The sequence below is a fragment of the Natator depressus genome, chromosome 12 (assembly GCF_965152275.1).
Source record: "Natator depressus isolate rNatDep1 chromosome 12, rNatDep2.hap1, whole genome shotgun sequence".
NCBI lineage: Eukaryota > Metazoa > Chordata > Testudines > Cheloniidae > Natator > Natator depressus.
Genome location: NC_134245.1, coordinates 34,139,307 through 34,158,955, shown reverse-complemented (window position 1 = coordinate 34,158,955; position 19,649 = coordinate 34,139,307). Strand labels below are relative to the sequence as shown.

The 19,649-nt window shown below is 41.0% G+C and overlaps 1 protein-coding gene across 1 annotated transcript in view; it reads right to left on the bottom strand.

Moving 5' to 3' along the window:
• CDH13 (cadherin 13) overlaps nucleotides 1–19,649 on the bottom strand; it is a 758,666-nt gene that overhangs the window by 411,461 nt on the left and 327,556 nt on the right. The window lies entirely within an intron of this gene.

Genomic DNA, 19,649 nt, shown 5'->3' with positions numbered 1-19,649 from the left:
TGCTGACAGTCTTGCCAAATCATTCTTTCCTATTGCTGTTTTCATGTTATTTTTGTTTCTACCATTTCGTTAATGTTTCCACAGAAACATTAAGTCAAATATTTATGTGCTGGTCTGAATCACAGCTCAGGAAAAAGCAAAGGAAAAGTATTAGGAATTGTGGATCCACGCCCACTTAGAGTTAATAAATGCACAGATTATTAACAATGTCCCTGAGGAAATTCATGTTTGTTGCCCTGTTACTGTGGGTTCAGCAATGCCTGTTTGCAGGTTATTGGGCAGTATGATTTTTGGTTAACCCATACAATCATTATTCCATTTTTTAAATTTTAATTGAGTGAAAATTTGCCATAAGACAATACCCTGCAAGAAAAAGAATGTCAGAGATAAAGTTTCTCCTCTCAAAAAAAAATTTTTTGTGGGGGTGGGGAGGGTGGAATTTCTGTGTTATAAATCTGTTCCACCTTCTTTGTCTTCTCCTCCTCAGAACATAAATGGATTCCCCACTACCCTCATCCAATTCTGAATATGCCAAGGCAAAACACAGAGTCAGGATAGGTCTCCCCTATCCAACCAACAATCAGGCAAAACTCGCTTGGTGTCATGGTTCTTCTTCCATAGCAGGGCCCTTGGATCCCACTTTTGTCATTTCCTTGGGAGAGGGGAGTGCTGCTGGCCTGCTGGTCTCTACACCCTCTCTTCTGGGGCCTGATTCTGCCATCAACTCAACACATGCAACTTACACTCAAACCTACAAAACAGGTAAGTCTTTTATCTGCCCTCCCACCCCCTTGCAAATGTTAGTCCATCCTAGAGCACACCCCGCCAACAAGCAATCCCTGCCAACAAGACTAGGGATCAAACTGCCCACATGCTATCATGGTTCTCTGAGTGTGCAGAGCTAACCTGGAGCTGAGCGGTATCAGAGAATCAGGACACCTCTCAGAGGCACATGCTTGATGTAGCGATGGAAAGCATGGAGCACCCGGAAGCCTGAAGTATCAGTTTCGCCTGACTGCTATTGTTTGGGACTGGCAGCAACAGGACTTTAAAAAAGTCATTTTTTAAAGTTTTGGTTATTTAATGTTTAATTAGCCACAAGAGGGAGCTACGACATGCTCCCAGGAATATAACAGGACCATTAACATCTTCTAATTAAGATGCTCATATAAAGCTTCCATAAATCAAAGAAAGTGCATTTCCCAGTTCACACTAAGCTCAATACAGATGAAAAGTTTAATAAAAATCAGCCTTAATTTGCCATATGTTTCAGTGCTTCAACAAGAATAAGGAGGAAAGAACAGGATGACTGTCTAACATCACTGCTCATAAACTTGTTACTAAGACTAGTGTCTTAAATAGCACCATTCATGCCAAGATCTCAAAGTATATCACAAGTTGGGTGTTGTGATTCCCACTTTACAGATGGAGTAACTGAGGCACAGAAAAGTTAAGGCTAAAATTTTCAATGCTGGGTGCTCCTAAATAAGTGGTCTGATTTTCAGGGGAGCTGAGTGCCTGCAGCTAAGAATGGGCCACTCATATCAGGAGCCTGCATATGGATTTAGGAGGTCTGAATTTAGGTGCCGTAGGTTGAAAAGTGTGGCTTAACGTCAGGTCTCTTGATCATTAGTCTCCTATTTTATCTACTAGCTCACACTGCCCTGGGTATTTAAGAGTTCAAACATTATTTGAGTATAATGGAAACACAGCATGTATTACACTTTAGAAATTAAAAACTTTCTTAGCAATAACTTATAAGAAGCCATATAGAGCCAGGTTTTGCAAGGTGCTGAGTTCCTCTTGTGAGGTGCTAGTCACCCTCAGCTGCCATTAATTTCAATGGGATTTGAGAGTGCCCAAATCCATGCAGAAGATCTAGATCTCAGTTCATAATCATAGAATCATAGGACTGGAAGGGATCTCAAGAGGTCGTCTAGTCCAGTCCCCTGCACTCATGGCAGGACTATGTATTATCTAGAACATTCCTGACAGGTGTATGTCTAACGTGCTCTTAAAAATCTTCAATGATGAAGATTCTACAACCTTCCTAGGCAATTTATTCTAGTGCTTAACCACCCTGACCGTTAGGAATTTTTTCCTAATGTCCATCCTAACCCTCCCTTGCTGCAATATAAGCCCATTGCTTCTTGCCCTATCCTCAGTGGATAGGAAGAACATTTTTTCTCCCTCCTCCTTGTAACAACCTTTTATGTACTTGAAAACTGTTATGTCCCCTCTTTTCCAGACTAAACAAACCCAATTTTTTCAATCTTCCCTCATAGGTCATGTTTAATCATTTTTGTTGCTCTTCTCTGGACTTTCTCCAATTTGTTCACATCTTTCCTGAAATGTGGTGCCCAGAACTGAATACAATACTCCAGTTGAGACCTAATCAGAGCACAGTAGAGCGGAAGAATTACTTCTCGTGTCTTGCTTACAATACACCTGCTAATAAATCACAGAATGATGTTCGCTTTTTTTGCAACAGGGTTACACTGTTGGCTCATATTTAGCTTGTGGTCCACTATTACCCCCTGATCCCTTTCTGCAGTACTCTTCCTAGGATGGTGATGGGCCACCTGCGGCCCATGGGCCGCACGGGGCCCATCAGGATAACCCGCTGGCAGGCCGCGAGATAGCTTGTTTACAATGACCGTCTGCAAGCACGGCCTCCGACAGCTCCCAGTGGCCGCGGTTCCCGGCCAATGGGAGCCGCGGGAAGCTGCGGAACCCCACTCGTTATGCCCTTCCAGCATGACTGTGAACCACTGATAACTACTCTCTGGGAATGGTTTTCCAACCAATTTTGCATCCACCTTATAGCAGCTCCACCTAGGTTGCATTTCCCTAGTTTGTTTATAAGGAAGTCGTCATGTGAGACAGTATCAAAAGCTTTATAAAGTCAAGATATACTACGTCTACCGCTTCCCCCTATCCACAAAGCTTGTTACCCTGTCAAAGAAAGCTATCAGGTTTGTTTGACCCAATTTGTTCTTGACAAATCCATGCTGACTATGACTTATCACCTTATTATCTTCTAGAGGTTTGCAAATTGATTGCTTTATTATTTGCTCCATATTTGCTTCTGTCTGGGTACGGAAGTTAAGCTGACTGATCCGTAATTCCCTGGGTTGTCCTTATTTCCGTTTTTATAGATTGGCACTATATTTGTCCTTTCCAGTCTTCTGCAATCTCTCCTGTCTTCCATGACTTTTCAGAGATAATTGCTAATGGATCAGATTTCTCCTCAGTCAGCTCCTTGTGTATTCTAGGATGCATTTAATCAGGCCCTGGTGAATTGAAGACATTTAACTTGTCTAAGTAATTTTTATCTTGTTCTTTCCCTATTTTAGCCTCTGATCCTACCTCATTTTCACTGGCATTCACTATGTTAGACGTCCAGTCACCAGAAACCTTCTTGGTGAAAACCGAAACAAAGAAGTCATTAAGCACCTCTGCTATTTCCACATTTTCTGTTATTGTTTTCCCCCCCTCATTGAGTATGTACATAGCAATAATGTTATAGTAATACTTGTTCAGCTGGCCCTGAAATCCCAATGCCTTTTGCACACAGAAGACCCAAAATATGGCTATTAATTACACAGTGTACTCTGGTTTTGTATTGTTTTAAAGTTTAGAGTGAATTTCAATCCTTAAAACAAGATATTGACAAGGCTGTATGTAGAGTATGACTAACCTGAAGGGGAAGGATGGTCCAGAGGTTAGGGGACTAGAGAGAGACCAGTGCTCTATTCCTAACTTCACAACAGACTTCCTATGTGACCTCGGGAAAGCCACTTTGCTTCTCTTGCCTCAATTCCCCATATGCAAAATAGCGATAAAAGCACTTCCCTACCTCACAGAAAGAAAAGGAGTACTTGTGGCACCTTAGAGACTAACAAATTTATTTGATGCATCCGATGAAGTGAGCTGTAGCTCACGAAAGCTTATGCTCAAATAAATTTGTTAGTCTCTAAGGTGCCACAAGTACTCCTTTTCTTTTTGCTAATACAGACTAACACGGCTGCTACTCTGAAACCTACCTCACAGAGGTGTTGTGAGGGTAAATGCATTTAAGACTGCCAGGTGCTATGAAACTATCATTAAGGAGGTCATATAAGAAGTGGCTTTGATAGACCAAAAGGAAAGACACTTAAGACAAAGTACTTGGGATCATGATCACCACTCTGTAGAAAATGGAATGTTACTGAGCCGGTAAAAGCTGCCTCTTGGCTGAAACATATTTAACAAACATGATTTTTCAGCAGACTGTGTGTCCCATCCAGCTAAGCTCATTTCAACAGTGTGATCCCTCAGTTGTTAGGGGCTTATCACAGCAATAAATCAGAGTATTCTCAAAAAAGGGAGATAAAAGCAACACCACCACCACATCCCCCAAGAGAGAAATATTTTTATAGTTCTGCAACCACAGCAATTCTGCCATCAACAACATTTATTCCATGTTAGTAAACATGGAAGTGTCATTACTTAATAGCAGTTCACATGAAATATTTCCTGAATTTCTAAATCTTTACCACTGGCTCTCTGTATTTCAGAGATGCATCATTTCAGTCCTGAAAAGAGGCTCTAGCTCAGCTCCCAGTGTGGTGCCCATATATGGGATGAGATTTTGAAAGCCATCTAAATTAACTAGACTGCTTTGAATATCTGGACCATGATGCTTGCACCCGTAACTCAACTAGGCCAAATTCTAATATTTTTGCCTGCAGTTTAATGTAATTTTTGCCTGCAGATAACCCATAAAACCATGTGCTTGCAATTAAAGGGTGAGAAATTGGCCCATAACATGAATACTTGACCCCAGACACCAAACCAACTCTTGTGAAAACCCAGGAATGAAAGAAAAGGAAAATGTCAAGTTAATGTTTTTTCAGTAGTGTGGCAGGAACTGGGGAATACTGTACTTTCTTCCTTCTTCGACTATCTGCGTTGACTATAAATATTTTACCTGGTTTTGTTGAAAGACAGTAAACACTTCTCTGTATTTCTTTCAGAGAAAGGATAGTTTACACAGTTAATGAACAAACAGGCACATTTGAACTTCGCAAAGAAAACTATAACTCAGTTATTTTAATTTTAAAACTACATTTCCCTTTGCAAGCTTAATTAGATTCTCAGCCTCTACTCAATGTCACATCCCCAAGGGTCAATTTTAATTTGGAGAAACATGTGACTGGAGTGTGTTCTAATTTCACACTTTCAAGTGTATAATAAAAAGGCAATGTCTATTGGGCAAAAGCTACTTTTCCAAGATTAGCCATTCCTTTTTGGACTACTTTGGGCTACATTTTGTATTGGTTCTTTTTGCTACTACCTAAAAAATAAAAGTGACTATTGGGTAGTGACTTTTCTTTGCAGCTTAAGGACAACATGACACAAACTATTATATTGCATAATGCAGATGAAAACATTTTTGGAAATTGAAGTCCGCTTTACAGATAAATAAAAGTGCTAAGATATGCCTATACATAAATAAATTTGAAGTTGGGAACTATTTTTTCTAGCTGTCATCACAAAATAGGAATGTATCTCTTTCTTCAATATTGCGATTATCTGTTCATAAATTTTGTAGAAATTAAAATGAATTATGAAAATAAAAAGACACAAACTTGTTCCCAATGTTGTATTTACACTCCTTTAATTCTGAACCTGTTTGGCATGGAAGACATCTTTGGAAACTAAGATCTAGTGCGCATGCTAAGTACCTCTTGAGCAAGCTGCATATGTGTTTGCAAATCTGATTGGGAGAGAATTTATAGAAATCTTATATAAACATCTCCAGCACCTGCCAGATAGCTGCTTTCAACTACCTGAGAGGTGGTTCCAGAGAGGATGGTTATAGACTATTCTTAGTGGTAGAAGAGGACAGGACAAGGAGTAATGGTCTCAAGTTGCAGTGGGGGAGGTTTAGGTTTAGGTTGGATATTAGGAAAAACTTTTTCACTAGGAGGGTGGTGAAACACTGGAATGCGTTACCTAGGGAGGTGGTAGAATCTCCTTCCTTGGAAGTTTTTAAGGTCAGGCTTGACAAAGCCCTGGCTGGGATGATTTGATTGGGGATTGGTCCTGCTTTGAGCAGGGGGTTGGACTAGATGACCTCCTGAGGTCCCTTCCAACCCTGATATTCTATGATTCTATGATTCTATGAGATCCAAATGGAGAATCTAATTCATAAAGGCAAATCATCATGTATCTGACTTTAAGCCACATGAAGTGCATCACGTGCCATATATCAACATCAAAGCGGCATTTGATTCAGTTGACAGGCCAGCACTTTATCTCACACTGAAAGGAGATGGAGTTCCAGACCTTCTGCTAACTCTGGTACACCGATCTTCACACCTGTATCGAATGAGAGTATGTGTTGGTTCATGGTTTTCAATGTGTTTCTACACAATCTCTGGTATGCAGCAGTGTTGCATTCTCGCCCTGGCACTATTCTGTCTAGCTATCAGCTGGATATTAGGACTTGCCCTTCACACATCAGAATCCAGGTTGGTCAAGAAGCATTCACCAACCAAGACCATGCAGCTGACGGTGCCCTGCTTGTGGAGAAGTCAGAGAATTTCGGCCCTGCCCTCCAAGATCTCCAAGACACCATCCACACTATGGGGTTAAATGTCTCACGACAGAAGACCAAGGTCCAGAACTTCAGAGCTGGGCCACCAAAACCCCCAGTTGAGGTGAGGGTGAGATCTTGGGGAGCACTGATGAGTTCCTCTACCAAGCAGAGTTCAAACAGTTGTAGCAAAACAGGCAGACATTCTTTCACAACTAGGTCTCACTGCCTCCTGCATTAATCCCACGCTTCTTCATCCATAAGCATGATGTCTTTGTCTCTGTGCATATTCAGGACCTATCAAACTTGTGTACTACCTATATTGCTGTACGGAAACCTGCACCCTCTTACAGGCAGACATGGAGCAGTACTGACATTCTATATGTCCTGTCAGCATCAAATCCTGAGACTAAAGTGGTTTGATTTTGTGCAAAATGTCATAATTTCTCGGCAATCTGGCCTTCCTTCCATCACTCATTATATTCAAAAGCAGCATTGTATGATCTTTGGCAATGTTATCTGGATGGATAACAACACCCCAGCACACCGTGCTCTCAAACTTTCCATTGATGCACAAGGGGATGCATGCCCTGACTATCTACCATCACCAGACCCAAAGATTTGTGGATTTGGAAGATTTAGCCAGATCTGGGAACTTTACAACACAATGCCTGGTGTGACACCATCAACCATGGTTACTCTGGATGACACAATAATCATCAGTAAGCTATGTGTGTTTGATAATTTTAAGCACATGAATTCAATGGGACTATACACCTGCTCAGAATTAGTCACATGCTTAATTATGTTGCTGAAGCAAATCCTGTAGCTGGAAAATGGGTCATTACAAACATTATACATTTTACCTTGAACAGGATTCATCCTCATTTGTGAATCTGAAATTTACCAAGGCAATTAAATTCACAAACCTTTCAGCAAAATGACTTGGTTGGAGTCCCAATCCTCAAGTAATCATTTTAACAAACTCTTGTTTCTAAACAATCAGGCCCTTATTTTCAAGAGTGTCTTTTTGGTATAAATCATCCGAAGATCCTCTTTTGAAATGCAGCCAAAAAGTATCTTCTGAATGTAATGGCCATGAATTGTAATAGGGAAAATACCACAGCAGAGGAGTTAAACCACGAAGAACTTTGAATCAAGTTTGAGTAAGAGATACAGGGTGTAACAAATCTGTCCTTGGCAGAGCACCCATTAGGAGCTACATGGAGAACACAAGTGTGAGGATCCAAAATGGCCCCACTCCAACAGTTCCTGCTGGCTGTGTTAGTCTAGCGAGGCTGGCGCTCTACCCTCTGGCCAAGGTCTGGTGACTGTTTTTCCCCCTCTCAGGGTACCAGGGAAACAAATGAAACAGTCCGCAGTCAACAAAAGAGATTAAATAAAAGCACTAAGGAAAAGAAAGAAAACCTGTAGGCAGCTTCAGTCAGGATATTGGCCTCTCTTACTTCAGAGAGCCTTGGAAGTGCTACAGCGTTCACCGGGTCTCCAGCATAAGTCTCAGTCTCTTTCTCCTACTTAGCCCAGGGGATCCAAGTTTTCCTGTGGGCAAGGGCAGAGGCTCTGTTGGCTGTCAGACCTCTCCCTGGGAGCTAGGGAACCCAACAGCCTGTTCCCTTGCCCGGGTTGCCCCCCTCTGAGTAGAGTTCCCTCCTTTTAACTCTTCCTCCTGTCCTGACATGATTCCAAGTGCAGAGGGGTGGGGCCGCTCTAGCCCAAAGCAGCCCCTTAACCCCTCCATGCTGCAGTGGAGTTTGTCTACCCCACCACAGGGGTCCACACACCAAAAAAAAAAGAAAAAGGTCTACTCATTCACACACCTACATTAATACATTAAGGCCCTGAACCTGCAACTGACTCCTCATGGGTGGACCCCTTTAACTGGAAGTTTGTTGATGGGGCTCTTCATGAGTGCAGGGGGTTTGCTTTCATAGAATCAGTTGTAGGATTGAGGCCTACAGGTTTCTCCTGCAGTTACTGCACATGTCATGCAAACTGGGGATTTAACTATACAAATTAGCATTTTGACACGGAATATTTGCATACACATGCAAATATGGTAACGGAATGCACAGGTGAATGCTGACTTTTTGCAATCTCCTTTTGCCTTTAATTTATGAGAGGCAAGAAGAAGATTCCCTGATTGTAAGCAAAGTTTACTTGGCCTGTGGTTTTAAGCAAACTCTGGAACTGACAAATTCACAACCGCTGCAGTAGATTATTATTATTTCATTGGTCTGGATTTGCTACACTACAGGATATATATTGACTATTTTGACTGGGCAGAATTTATAGCCACAGAGTTTCATGTTCTCAAAGGAATACATTTGGAGTTATCATCAGTGCCTGGATTTTACACTGGTTTACTTGGCCTTTCAATTACCTCAATTACATAGTCTAATCATTGTTTAAGTTACTAAACTAGATTTACTCTGTTCATTGAAGGAAGATTGCACTGCTTAAGAGAATTTGAGGATTGATGTCTGTTTAAGTGACAAGCGGCTAGAGTAGCTCCAAATGTGTAGTTAGCTGTCAGGAAAATTTGATTAAGTGACAAATATTTTTTTAAAAAAAATCTCAAATGAACTCTTTAAAAAAAGGGGGGGGGGGGAGATTTTTCCATACAAGGAATTATATGGGATTTATGGAGGTGATTTATTAAAAACCTATAATTGTGATCTAAAAGGCAATTATTCAGAAATAGCATTTAATGGTTTCTCATTGGCGGGATTCAGGATATGGGATAGACCAGACAATATGCAATCATCATGCATGTACCTAAGAGATTGTAAGTAAATGGGAGAATAGGAGTAAATATCTAGTTAAGTATTGTTTTCCCAATATTATCTTAAGTATTATCTAGTCTAAATATGCTTCACTTTCTTTGTAATAATTCTTAACCTAAGACTAAAAAATCCCTTCAATTACATTTATATTTTGACATTCAATAGCCAGAATGAACCATAAGTGACTCTCTAGATTCTGCATTCCTGATGTAACTCCAACAAAATCAATCCAGCAGTGAGTGTGGCTAGGGTTGCAAACCCTCCAGGATTGTCCTGGACTCTCCAGGAATTAAAGATTAATAATCAGTTAAATATTATGTCATATGAAGAAACTTCCAGGAATACATCCAACCAGAATTGGCAACACTAGGTGTAGCCTGCTTCACACAAAATGATAAACAAACTTTCCTTGCAGGTATTAATATACTGAAGACTGTACTCTGAAATATACAAGTGCATAAACAAATTGTTGCGTTTCCCAGAGCTCCTGCTAGAGTGCTATGATTGCACTGCCCCCCCCCCACACACACACATTTAGCTGTCATGATTACTAAAGGTAAAAGCTCTTCCCCCTGTGCTAATATAAACACAGGAATTATTAAAACACAAAGGTAGAAAAAAATCTCTCCCCACCAATGCTGTTTACTTGTCAGTTTGATGTTTGTTTTCACTTGATGCTTATGTAACCCACCATGGCAGCATTTTATACACACTTTGCACATGTGTAAATGACGGCACCAGGTGTGACGCAGTGGAGACTCACCCCCAATATATTTAGCATTCTGCTGACTTTCCCACAGAGGCACACGTACAGCTTGAAACCTAAGTAGCAGCTTTTCCCCAGCTACAGCCATGTCTGATTCTGAAATGGTCTCTAGAGAACATCACTCTGGAAAGCAAAACCCAGCCTGGGGCTAAGAAGAGTCAGCTGCTAGCGTCTCACTTTTGGCTACAGTTGCAACCACCACACCAACCTGTCAGCTACAGTCCCCCGTCTTTTGGGCAATGCCTCCAGGGGAAGCAAAAAAAAAAAAAAGGGAATCAGGATTGGGATTAGGTGGAAACCTCCAATGGAAACAGAGCTGCCGGGATTATGGAATAAGAATTGTGGGTAGAGGGATCCAATTTGGGACTGAGTAGGAGTAGCAAAGTGAGCCCCACAGGGTACATGAATGCAAGAGGAGTCTTCCAGCCAACCTGACCCATCCCTGGAAATGAATGTTCAGTTTGTATTTAGAGAAAGAAAAGAAAGATTGTGCCGGATTTTATTTTGATTTAACCAACTGTCCAGCCCAAGTCTCTTTCTTTGAGAATACTGTGGAGTTGAGGGAAGACTCAGAGAAAAAACATTCAGGCTGTACCAGAAAAATGTAGAAATATTTTTAACTGAACATTTTCAAAACCAGTGAGTTGCTAACAAAGTTCTGTGTAAATTTGGTTTCATAATATTAACCCGAAGACAATGCAATTCTTCTGGATGTTTTTAGAACCTGCTTAGCACCCAATTCTGATATGTAGCAAATAACCCACAGATCTAATTATAGATTTTTCTCAGTCACTAGTTCCCTAGGAAACAAATCCATGGCTCATGACTTGCACAGGGAAGGTCACAGTAGGAAGATAAATATTTTTATGTGTATTGAAACTTATCTAGAGGTCACAGGTCTGCATCTCAGCAAATGTTGGCACTTCTGTCAAGGACAGAAGGCTGCCATATTTGATGGATATCTCAAGTATTTAATACCTTAAACATTTTAATCTAGTAAAGCACTTAATGCTTTAATGATAAACAATGCTTCATTGTTTTTAATGCAATAAACAAAGAATTTCATGCTTTCTTTTTGCAAGTGCATGTTATTGAATATGGCTCACTTCTCAACTTAGACATGAAAAACAGTCACACGACAATGAGAAACATCTGGAAAGTATCTGAAATATGTCAAAAAGTGAGACAGAAAATGGAGTTTCACTTCAAAGTATGAATGATAAATAAAATGTAGTGTTTGTCCTGAAATTTGCTTCTAAAGTTAGCATAAAATGTCAGAACAAACTGATCCAACAACTCTATCAATAAGATTGCAGCTGCACTACTAGAATGAAAAAAAATGTGAGAAGTGGTGCTTCATTTTCAACCAACATCACAAAAGAAGCTTAGAATATAATTCATGCTGAAACCAACCCATGTGTAAATGAAGAACTAGAGGGGGATAGGGCTGATTTTGGGGGCAGCAGGGAGAAAACAAGGAGTGATTTAAACATAAGTTCCTTGTGTCACGGTCGTCCCCATCTCCAACCTAGAATGGTTCTAGTTCTGGCCCACATACAGTAACAATAGGTAAAATCTCACTGTATGTAAGAAGACAAAAGTCCTAGTCACACTCCACATGACAATCACCCTGGTTCAATGTGAGTTAAATGATGCATAGGCCTCAGCAGAAGGGTGAATTTCAAAGTATGTAAGGATTCTAGGATTTAACTATTTACACTCATAGGGCACATTCTCTCTGTGTGTATGTGGACAGATAGATTACACAGATAATCTAATTTTCAATATTTTCAGTTTCTCGACACTGCTTTTTTTGGCTCTGCCATCTTGATCTTCTGTTTTCACATTCTTTTCTCACCAGCTGTTTTTCCTCTCTCCCGTGTCTCTGCTCCTTTCCTTTCTCAAATGCCATCCACTTGTGCCAGCGTAGCTTTTGCCCTTTTGTCCCTAATTGACTGACTTCTCTTTAGCTAGAAAATAACAGAAAAAATGAACTCAGCCAAAATGAATGTTACCAACAACCAGATCACTCCTGAAAGCAAAACTGTGGGTTTAAATTATTGCCCAGCTCTTATATTGTGCTTTACTTTCCTAACTCCATCTAATCTCCTCTTTATATTTTCCCTGTCTGGATCTCACTGTTGGATCTTGTTGTCTCTGCTTGACCACTTTGTAACAGAGGAAACAAAGAGAATCAAAGACAATGTGTCTGAACTCTGACCTACGAGGACCACATCTCCAGACTGGTGAGTAACCTAGTATCCCATCACATTCAACCATTGTCCTGTCTGCTGAGAGTACCAACAAGATGACCAATTACTGCCTGTGGCAGGGGTGGGTTTTGACCTAGACACACTTGTCTACTAGTAGCTGGGAACAATTTATTTCATACAGGCTCCTGAACCACATCTGGATGGCAATGAAATTCAGAAACAACCACAAGAGCAGGATAAGAACCAGTGACATAGCAGTGAAAGGCTCTGGGACCAATAATGGTCCCTTCTGACCTAAATATCTATGAATCCTTCTGCCACTAAAGTCAGTCCAGGATCCAGCCCAACATCTATACTTCATTTCCAATCCCTGAGTCTTTTAGCTCTCGCTGAAAGATACTACCTGAATATATACATATATTATCTTAATGGACCACTATAAAATTCTCATTATATATGTGTAAACTAAATAATCACTCTCTCTATATGTATTATACCTTGACTCAGTCTCATTTTTAAGATAAATAAGTGTTTGTGCTGCTGCCCTTAAACCTAATTTAATTTACACAAGAGAAATATGCAAAATAAATGTTTCCTGGCCTAAAAGAGCATTAAACCAGTAAACTCGTTTACTTTGCACATCAGACTGGCTTTAGTGAATATTAACACACACACAGAAATCTGCTTCTGGATTTTAATGCTATTATTTACTTACACTAATGGGAATGATTATATTGTTTATTGTGTTGCATATTAAATACGAGGAAATATAGGTCTTCAGTTAGAAAATGGGCGTAGACTGACTCTAGAGGAAAATAGGACTTTTGTACACCAGTGGAATTTTACCACACAATATGACAAATTTATTTTGTATGGCATCTTCTATACAACGTGAATCATAAAATACTTTGGACACAATCTTGCTCCCAGGGAAGCACATGGCAAAATTCTCATGGATTTCAGTGGGAGAAGTCAGGTTCAGGTGCTTTCTGTAGTTAAAATGCTACAGGACTTGCAGATAGGGAATCAATCATAGAATATCAGGGTTGGAAGGGACCTCAGGAGGTCATCTAGTCCAACCCCCTGCTCAAAGCAGGACCGATCCCCAACTAAATCATCCCAGCCAGGGCTTTGTCAAGCCTGACCTTAAAAACCTCAAAGGAAGGAGATTCCACCACCTCCCTAGGTAATGCATTCCAGTGCTTCACCACCCTCATAGTGAAAAAGTTTTTCCTAATATCCAACCTAAACCTCCCCCACTGCAACTTAAGACCATTACTCCTTGTTCTGTCATCTGCTACCACTGAGAACAGTCTAGAGCCATCCTCTTTGGAACCCCCTTTCAGGTAGTTGAAAGCAGCTATCAAATCCCCCCTCATTCTTCTCTTCTGCAGACTAAACAATCCCAGTTCCCTCAGCCTCTCCTCATAAGTCATGTGTTCCAGTCCCCTAATCATTTTTGTTGCCCTCCGCTGGACTCTCTCCAATTTTTCCACATCCTTCTTGTAGTATGGGGCCCAAAACAAGACACAGTACTCCAGATGAGGCCTCACCAATGTCAAATAGAGGGGAACGATCACGTCCCTTGATCTGCTGGCAATGCCCCTACTTATACAGTCCAAAATGCCGTTAGCCTCCTTGGCAATAAGGGCACACTGTTGACTCATATCCAGCTTCTCATCCACTGTAACCCCTAGGTCCTTTTCTGCAGAACTGCTGCTTAGCCATTCGGTCCCTAGTCTGAAGCAGTGCATGGGATTCTTCTGTCTTAAATGCAGGACTCTGCACTTGTCCTTGTTGAACCTCATCAGATTTCTTTTGGCCCAATCCTCTAATTTGTCTAGGGCCCTCTGCATCCTATCCCTACCCTCCAACATATCCACCTCTCCTCCCAGTTTAGTGTCATCTGCAAACTTGCTGAGAGTGCAGTCCACACCATCCTCCAGATCATTAATGAAGATATTGAACAAAACCGACCCTTGGGGCACTCCGCTTGATACCGGCTGCCAACCAGACATGGAGCCATTGATCACTACCCATTGAGCCCGACGATCTAGCCAGTTTTCTATCCACCTTATAGTCCATTCATCAAGCCCATACTTCTTTAACTTGCTGGCAAGAATACTGTGGGAGACCGTGTCAAAAGCTTTGCTAAAGTCAAGGAATAACACGTCCATTGCTTTCCCCTCATCCACAAAGCCAGTTATCTTGTCATAGAAGGCAATTAGATTAGTCAGGCATGACTTACCCTTGGTGAATCCATGCTGACTGTTCCTGATCACTTTCCTCTCCTCTAAGTGCTTCAGCATTGATTCCTTGAGGACCTGCTCCATGATTTTGCCAGGGACTGAGGTGAGGCTGACTGGCCTGTAATTCCCCGGATCCTCCTTCTTCCCTTTTTAAAAGATGGGCACTACATTAGCCTTTTTCCAGTCATCTGGGACCTCCCCCGATCGCCATGAGTTTTCAAAGATAATGCCCAATGGCTCTGCAATCATATCCACCAACTCCTTCAGCACTCTCAGAGGCCAGCGCATCCGGCCCCATGGACTTGTACTAGTCCTTTTCTAAATAGTGCCGAACCACTTCTTTCTCCACAGAGGGCTGGTTACCTCCTCCCCAGGCTGTGCTGCCCAGTGCAGTAGTATGGGAGCTGACCTTGTTCATGAAGACAGAGGCAAAAAAAGCATTGAGTACATTTGATTTTTCCACATTCTCTGTCACTAGGTTGCCTCCCTCATTCAGTAAGGGGCCCACACTTTTCTTGACTTTCTTCTTGTTGCTAACATACCTGAAGAAACCCTTCTTGTTACTCTTAACATCTCTTGCTAGCTGCAACTCCAAGTGTGATTTGGCCTTTCTGATTTCACTCCTGCATGCCTGAGCAATATTTTTATACTCCTCCATGGTCATTTGTCCAGTCTTCCACTTCTTATAAGCTTCTTTTTTGTGTTTAAGATCAGCAAGAATTTCACTGTTAAGCCAAGCTGGTCACCTACCATATTTACTATTCTTTCTACACATCGGGATGGTTTGCTCCTGTAACCTCACTAAGGATTCTTTAAAATACAGCCAGCTCTCCTGGACTCCTTTCCCCCTCATGTTATTCTCCCAGGGGATCCTGCCCATCTGTTCCCTGAGGGAGTCAAAGTCTGCTTTTCTGAAGTCCAGGGTCCGTATTCTGCTGCTCTCCTTTCTTCCTTGTGTCAGGATCCTAAACTCGACCATCTCATGGTCACTGCCTCCCAGGTTCCCATCCACTTTAGCTTCCCCTACTAATTCTTCCTAGTTTGTGAGCAGCAGGTCAAGAAGAGCTCTGCCCCTAGTTGGTTCCTCCAGCACTTGCACCAGGAAATTGTCCCCTACATTTTCCAAAAACTTCCTGGATTGCCTGTGCACCGCTGTATTGCTCTCCCAGCAGATATCAGGGTGATTGAAGTCTCCCATGAGAACCAGGGCCTGCGATCTAGTAACTTCTGTGAGTTGTCGGAAGAAAGCCTCGTTCACCTCACCCCCCTGGTCTGGTGGTCTATAGTAGACTCCCACCACAACATCACTCTTGTTGCTCACACTTCTAAACTTAATCCAGAGACTCTCACATTTTTCTGCAGTTTCACACCAGAGCTCTGAGCAGTCATACTGCTCTCTTACATACAATGCAACTCCCCCACCTTTTCTGCTCTGCCTGTCCTTCCTGAACAGTTTATATCCACCCACGACAGTACTCCAGTCATGTGAGTTATCCAACCAAGTCTCTGTTATTCCAATCACATCAGAATTCCTTGACTGTGCCAGGACTTCCAGTTCTCCCTGCTTGTTTCCCAGGCTTCTTGCATTTGTGTATAGGCACTTAAGGTAACACGCTGATCGTCCCGCTTTCTCAGTATGAGGCAGGAGCCCTCCACTCTTGTGCTCTCCTGCTTGTGCTTCCTCCTGGTATCCCACTTACCTCAGGGTTTTGGTCTCCTTCCCCCGGTGAACCTAGTTTAAAGCCCTCCTCACAAGGTTAGCCAGCCTGCTTGCGAAGATGCTCTTCCCTCTCTTCGTTAGGTGGAGCCCGTCTCTGCCTAGCACTCCTCCTTCTTTGAACACCATCCCATGGTCAAAGAATCCAAAGCCTTCTCTCCTACACCACCTGCATAGCCATTGGTTGACTTCCACAATTCGACAGTCTCTACCCGGGCCTTTTCCTTCCACAGGGAGGATGGATGAGACCACCCCTTGTGCCTCAAACTCCTTTATCCTTCTTTCCAGAGCCACGGAGCCTGCAGTGATCTGCTCAAGGTCGTTCTTGGCAGTATCATTGGTGCCCCTGTAGGCATACAGTCCAGGGGTTCTTAAACTTTGTGATAGTGTGACTCACATCTTAATGGAGAGATTAGGCATCTACATTGGAAAATATAGGCCTAAATTATTTGTTCTTCAAAGCGTTTCAGTAAAGTGCGTGAACATCTTAAGAAACAGTTGAAATCAAGGAGGAGAGCTGATAGCATGTGACTTTCCAGTAGCAAGTAATCTACAGGATGCCAGGGCTCCACGGACCATGGGTTGGGAATTGCTGCTCTTGCCCACACTCTGGTAGGAAAAATTATTCCGTTTGCAAATACAATAAACTATTGTACTATTGTTTTAATTTCTTTCCCATTCCCCTCCCCTCTGTGAAAATGTACAGAGGAGCATATGTCCCTCCAGAGTTAATGGGGCTACTCATGTAAGTGAGAGCTCAAATATGCGAGCAAGGGTTTCACAGTTTAGACCCCACGTGTGTGTTAGATGGATTCACTTTTTTTTGCCAACAATTTGCATGCTATGCATACATCTCCTGATATACTTCCACCACAGCCTCTCCTGAGGGAGAATCAGAAGATTGAAAAGAAAAGAGAAAAGGTCATTTTTTGAATGAGCAATAAATTATCTTACCCTTGTATGTTTAAGAGATTGCATTATCTGTGAGGGTATTTGCACATTTACCCATTCTTCACTTTTAATTTCCATACCTTCTCAGAGGGTTTGAGGGCTTTTTAATGGTGACATTCCTTGGCATATCCATGTTTTAACAGTAGCAACGTTAACTCAAAGTTAACGACTTTTGTTGGTGATTTGATATTTGACTTTCATCTCCCCTGATGAGGATCAGCTTTCAATTTTATTCAGTATTTGGGCTGTGAAATTAAACTTTTTTCCAAGTGACAGAACTGCCAATAAGGTACACTGAGATGTACTGTCACTCTGTGTAAGTCTGATTTTTGTCCAGACTGCTTCTAAAAAAAAAAACCCTTTTATTTAAACTTGTTTTGAATGAATGAGAACTCTTAAAGCTCTACAGCATCCTCACATTAGGGTTTGGAATAATTGCTCAGTGCAATAAACAGTTCACTCTCTCCTCTTCTTAATTCCTTTCTCCAACTTTCCCCAGAGATAAGGGTTCAAAATGCACAATAAATCTCAGGATTATTAGCAACTCTAACGTGGAGGTAAAATGTTGTTCTTTGCCGTTGTTCGTCTTTGCTTTCACTCTTTAAAAAAATCAATATTTTACCTTAATGAATGTTTACTCTTGGTAGAAGTAGAAACGTAATGGCTCAAACTAAAGGTTCCAGTGTGCAAAACACCTCTATAGCATAACAATTAGCAACAGAGCTACATTAGTCTCTCAAGAAGCTTTCAGATGACTAGATGATAATTGCAATGCAATTTTACATTCTTCTGTATATTACTCTTCATGCAGTCATACTAAGGAATTATAGACTCAATCAAAAGTTAAAATTAGCAGCAAAGCATATACAATTCCCAAACTAATCATTTTCAAAATACAAAACAGCAAGTCTAAGCTTGGTTTTTAAACCCTCAAAAGCTAGAAAGGTCTCCAGGTTCAACTAACAACTAGGCCACTGTAATTTATAATGACTGACAGATCCCACCTTGACAGTGGCAGCAGTTGCATATCAGTTCCATTGTTGATGGTATGTAACACTTTTTATGAAAATGTAATATTCATTCAGTAAGTTACAAAGCCCTACACCTGCATTTCTATAATCACATTACTTGGAATAACACGTGGAAATAAGAGGACCAATATTTGTCAATCCAAGACTATAAACAGAACTGTTAAATCTATTAAAGGAGAAAATGGAAGGCAGTGAAATAACTTAGAAAATGGAAGAGCAATTTTATAGTCAAAAGCTGCTTAACAAAAAGCCAGCAAAGCAACAGTAGAGTGGGAGTAAAGTACTCATGTAACTTAATGTACCTAAGTAATCTAGCCTAGCACTAGAGTTCTATACCTAATTAACTTGCCAAATCCTGCATGACCTAATCAAGAGAGCTAGTCAACTTGCACAACTCTTTTAGAATCATGTCCACAAAATTATTTTACAACTGAGCCTTATTATTTAAAAAAGGATTAAGGAAAAGTAAATATTAGCCTATATGCATCTGATTACAACTGGGCTGATTATGACATCCAAATTCCTGGGATTAACATATCATCATAGAAATCATATGGAAAAGACAGATTCTTAGATCTTCTCTGTTCCCCTCCCAGTGTAGGATTGTTCCTATCAGCAGTGCTACGTCTTCAGTCTACCACAATACATTTCACTTTCAGGAATTTTTTCCCATTTCAAGCTTAAGATTTTCTTTGTTTATTTTCCTCCCTTAGCTGTTAACTATAGTGCCTTGGACTATTTCATAAAAATGGCTCTCCATTGCGGATTCCAACCTTCTAATACTTGTGTACACATATACTGTACATAATCAGTCGTATAGCAAAACTATACATATTTAGGGACAGATACTCAGCTGATATAAAACACCATCTGAGGAGCTGGTCCATAATAGTAACTGAAATCTTCCTTTACACTGTAAGTCAATTTCTCCATCCCATTCATATGTTCCCCCGACCCTGCCTTTTGTATGTCCTACAATTTGTTCATATTCTTCTGATTGAAAGGAACTGAATTTAAACTGGGGAAGATTAAGTAAGCAAAGGAAACCATATACAAAAATTGATTTTGAAATATTTGCCAAAACTCTGTAATACATAAGCTCTTTTTTGCATTAACACATAAATCCTGATTTTTTAACTAATCAGCTAGAACCTTGAAAATAAATTGATCCTGACTTGAAAAAAAATTATCAATACTTTACAGAGCTAGCTACATTTTCCAGTAGGCTGACTGGGGGAAGTGCATGGGTGAAATCCTGGCTGTACTGAAGTCAATAGCAACACTTCAAATTTTTCCCCCATAGTCACTGTGACCCTCACAAATGCAATAGGAAAA